Raw genomic sequence first — 5,304 nt, 5'->3', positions numbered from 1 at the left:
CGTGATAGTAAGGTGATATAAATATATATATATATATATATATATATATATATATATATATATATATATATACTCCTTTTATCTTCTCTGATAAAAATACTGATAAATTGAATCTTTCCACTTAGGAATATAACAGCTTGACTTTACTGAATACCTTAAAATTTCTTTCTTATTTACCGTTTGAGTTCTTTTGGGTCTTTTTTTGGACAATAAATTTCCTTTTTAGGTCTCGTCTTTTCATCAGGAATGTTTCTTGCCCCTGAATCAATATACTCAAACTTGGTCTTTTGCCTTCTGGAATGTCATATTCTAAGCCTCGCAATCTTTTTTTTTTAATGTGAAAATTTTTTATTTAAATAATTGGCTTAGAATATTTTTCCATGGTTACATGATTCATGTTCTCTCCCTCCCCTCTTCTCACCAACATCCCATAGCCAATGAGCAGTTCCACTGGGTTTTACATGTGTCATTGATCAAGATCCATTTCCATATTATTAATATTTGCATTAGGGTGATGGTTTAGAGTCTACAACCCCAATCATATCCCCATCGAACCATGTGATCAAGCAGTTGTTTTTCTTCTGTATTTCTACTTCCATATTTCTTTATCTGGATGTAGATAGCGTTCTTTCTCATAGGTCCCTCAGAATTGTCCTGGGTTATTGCATTGTTGCTAGTACAGAAGTCCATTTCATTCGATTGTGCCACAGTGTATCAGTCTCTCTGTACAATGTTCTTCTGGTTCTTCTCCTTTCACTCTGCATCAACTCCTGGAGGTTGTTTCAGTTCGCATGGAATTCCTCCAGCTCATCATTTCTTTTAGCACAATAGTATTCCATCACCAACAGGTACCACAATTTGTTTAGCCATTCCCCAATCCGAGGGCATTCCCTCATTTTCCAATTTTTTGCGACCACAAATAGCAAGGCTCTAAATATTTTGGAACAATTCCTTTTCCTTATTATCTCTTTGGAGTATAAATCTAACAGTGGTATGGCTGGATCAGAGGGCAGACAGTCTTTTAAAGCCCATTGGGTATAATTCCAAATTGCCATTCAGAATACTTGAATCAATTCACAACTCCACCAGCAATGCATTAATGTCCCAATTTTGCCACATCCCCTCCAGCATTTATTACTTTCTTTTGCTGTCATTTTAACCAATCTGCTAGAGTTGTTTTAATTTACATTTCTCTGATTAGAGATTTAGAACACTTTTTCATGAGCTTATTGACAGTTTTGATTTCCTTATCTGAAAATTGCCTATTCATGTCCCTTGTCCATTCATCAATTGGGGAATAGCTTGATTTTTTTGTAAAATTGACTTAGCTCCTTATAAATCTGAGTAACTAAGCCTTTGTCAGAGGTTTTTGTTATAAAGATTTTTCACAATTTGTTGCTTTCCTTCTAACTTTGGTTGCATTGGTTTTGTTTGTATAAAAACTATTGAATTTAATGTAATCAAAATTAATTATTTTATAATTTGTAATTTTTTCTAACTCTTACTTGGTCTTAAAACATTTCCTTTCCCATTCACCTGACAGGTAAACTATTCTAAGTTCACCTAATTTACTTAGTTTCCTTTTTTATATTCAAGTCATTCACCCATTCTGAATTTATCTTGGTATACGGTGTGAGATGTTAATCTAAACCTAATCTCTCCCAAACTGTTTTCCAATTATACCAGTCATTTTTGTCAAATAGTGGATTTTTGTCCCAAAATCTGGGCTCTTTGGATTTATCATACACTGTCTTGCTGAGGTTATTTACCCCAAGTCTATTCCACTGATCTTCACTTCTGTCTCTTAACCAGTACCAAATTATTTTAATGACCACTGCTTTATAGTATAGTTTGAGATCTGGTACTGCTAGGCCCCCCTCCTTCACATTTCTTTTCATTATTTCCCTTGATATTCTTGATCTTTTGTTCTTCCAAATGAACTTTGTTATAGTTTTTTTTTCTAATTCAGCAAAAAAGTTTCTTGGTAGTTTGATAAGTATGGCACTGAATAAGTAAATTAATTTGGGTAGGATTGTCATTTTTATTATGTTAGCTCATCCTACCCATGAGAAATTAATATTTTTCCAATTGTTTAGATCCAGTTTTAATTGTGTGGAAAGTGTTTTGTAGTTGTGTTCATATAATTCCTGTGTTTGTCATGGCAGAGAGATTCCTAAGTATTTTATATCGTCTAGGATGATTTTAAATGGCATTTCTCTTTCTAACTCTTGTTGCTGGGATATGTTGGAAATATACGGAAATGCTGATGATTTATGTGCATTTATTTTGTATCCTACAATTTTGCCAAAGTTGTTGATTATTTCCACTAGCTTTTTAGTTGATTCTGTAGGATTCTTTAAGTATACCATCATATTATCTGCAAAAAGCTTGGTCTCCTCATTGCCTATTTTAATATCTTCAATTTCTTTTTCTTCTCCAATTGCTACTGCTATTGTTTCTAGTACTATATTAAATAATAGAAGTGATAATGGGCATCCTTATTTCATTCCTGATCTTATTGGAATTGCTTCTAATTTATCCCATTGCAGATGATATTTACTGATGGATTTATATATTGTTTACTATTTTTAGGAAAGGCCCTTCTATTCCTATACTTTCTAGTGTTTTCAATAGGAATGAGTGTTGTATTTTGTCAAAGGCTTTTTCTACATCTATTGAGATAATCATGTGATTCCTGTTGGTTTGGTTGTGAATATGGTCAATTATTTGGATGGTTTTTCCTAATGTTAAACCATCCTTGCATTCCTGGTATAAATCCCACCTGATAATAGTGGATAATTCTTGTTCTTAGTTGTTCTTTGATTGTTTGATAGAATTCACTTGTGAATCCATCTGACCCTGGGGATTTTTTTTTAGATTTCTCTTCCCTTACATAACATTCCCTTTGGTATCTTGTTCAATGTCTTTTTCTGACATGGGATTATTTAAGTATTCTATTTCTTCTTCTATTAATCTAGGCAATTTATATTTTGTAAATATTCATCCATATCACCTAGATTGCTGTATTTATTGCTATATAATTGGGCAAAATAGCAAAATAGTTTTTAATTATTGTCTTGATTTCCTCTTCATTAGAGGTAAGGTCTCCCTTTTCATCTTTGTTACTGTTTTGTTTTCTTCTTTCCTTTTTTATTAGATTAACCACTAATTTATCTATTTTATTTTTTTTCAAAGAACCAGCTTCTAGTCTTATTTATTAACTTAACAGTTCTTTCTTTTTCAACTTTATTAATTTCTCCTTTAATTTTTAGGATTTCTAATTTAGTTTTTATGTGGGGATTTTTAATTTCTCTTTCTAGTTTTTTTAATTTGCATGCCCAATTCATTGACCTCTGCCCTCCCAAATTTGTTAATATATGTGCTCAAAGATATAAATTTCCCCCTTAGTACTGCTTTACCTACATCCCATAGATTTTGATATGAAAATTGTCATTCTCTTCAATGAAATTATTCTATGATTTATTCTTTAACTAATTTTGGAGAATCATATTAATTTCCAATCAATTTTTGGTTTACTGCTCCATGTTGCTTTGCTAATTATTTTTATTGCATTATGATTTGAAAAGGTTTCTTATATTATTTCTGCCTTTTTGCATTTGTTTGCCATGTTTTTTTATGCCCTAGTACATGGTCAGTCTTTGTGAATGCACCATGTGCTGCTGGAAAGAAAGTGTATTCTTTTTTGTCCCTATTTATTTTTCTCCATATATTTATTAACTCCAATTTTTCTAAGATATCATTCATATCTTTTACCTCTTTCTTATTTATTTTTTGGTTTGATTTATCTAGAGGTAGGTTCAGGTCTCCCACTAGTATAGTTTTACTATATATATATCCTCCTTAAGCTCCAATAGTTTCTCCTTTAAAAATTTGAATTCTATACCATTTGGTGTATACATGTTGAGTACTGATATTTCCTCATTATCTATACTGCCTTTTATCAGGATGTTAATTACCTTCCCTATCTCTTTTAATCATATCTATTTTTACTTTGGCATTGTCAAATATCATGATTGTGACTCCTACCTTCTTTTTCTCAGTTGATGCCCCATACATTTTGCTCCAGCCTTTTACCTTTACTCTGGGTGTGTCTACCTGCTCATGTGTGTTTCTCACAGACAACATATGATGAGATTTTGGTTTCTAATCTACACTGCTATTTGTTTCCATTTTATGGGTGAATTCATCCCATTCACATTCAGAGTTATGATTACCACCTGTGTATTTCACATCATTTTGATTTCCTCTTCTAGTCCTGCCCTTTCTTCTTTCACTATTTCCTTCTACACAAGTTTTTTGTTTTTAATCAGTCCCCCTAATCCCCACCATTATTTAACTTCCCTTTCCACTCCCTCCCTTCTCATTCTCCTCTTATTTTTTAGGGCCTTTTAAATTCCCTCTTCCCCTCCTTTTCTATACTCCCCCCCAACTCTCCCCCTACCTTGATTTTTCCCTCTCTACTCTCCTATAGGGTAAGAGATTTTGATACTCCAATGTATCTAGATGCTCTTCCCTCTCAAAATTGATTCCACTGAGAGTAAGGTTTAAGTATTACCTATCAGCACTCTCTTTCTCTCCCCACCATGTGCTTCTTTATATGGCATAGATTATCCTATTTTTCTTATTCCTTCAAATTTCTCTTGATGCCATTTTCTATTCCCTCTCTTCAGCAATGCACTAATAAATCTTTCTACAACCTCTCTACTTTTGATGAATTTCATCTTTTGTCATCTTTGCCAATTTACAGAATGAGAACTGAAACCCTGAGTTATTGTGATTTTTATTTCCCCTATTATTAAGAGTTTGGGGAAATTCTTTTATGTGATTACAAAAACTTGGTAATTCTTCCTTTGAGAACCATATTTTTTCATATTATTTGACCATTTATCTCTTTGGGAAAGTGTCTTCCTCCAAAATTTCAAAGCTCTCAATATTTTAGCATAACACTATAACTAATAATCCTTTGCCTAAGAACAGGAAGGAAGAAACACAAAATAAAAAACAGCAACAGGTCAAAAGACAGACCACACAAAAACTACCTAGGTAAAGCCACAAAACTGGGAGCTTTTGTCCCCAATCCATGTTTATGGCATTTCTGGTAAAGGAAGGGAGAGAGTGCAGATTAGACCTGTTAATGCCTTTACATGAACACAGGTATGGTTCAGAAGTCAACTGTAAGGATTTTTTTTCATTATATAAGAAGACAGAAATTGTTCAGAGTACTTGTGTAAACAAATTTTAGGCATATACTGTGCAGTCTTGTAAGACTTTACTTCAAAGATA

The sequence above is a fragment of the Gracilinanus agilis genome, chromosome 2 (assembly GCF_016433145.1).
Source record: "Gracilinanus agilis isolate LMUSP501 chromosome 2, AgileGrace, whole genome shotgun sequence".
In the NCBI taxonomy this organism is placed as follows: Eukaryota; Metazoa; Chordata; class Mammalia; order Didelphimorphia; family Didelphidae; genus Gracilinanus; species Gracilinanus agilis.
Note: the sequence above shows the minus strand (reverse complement) of the source record.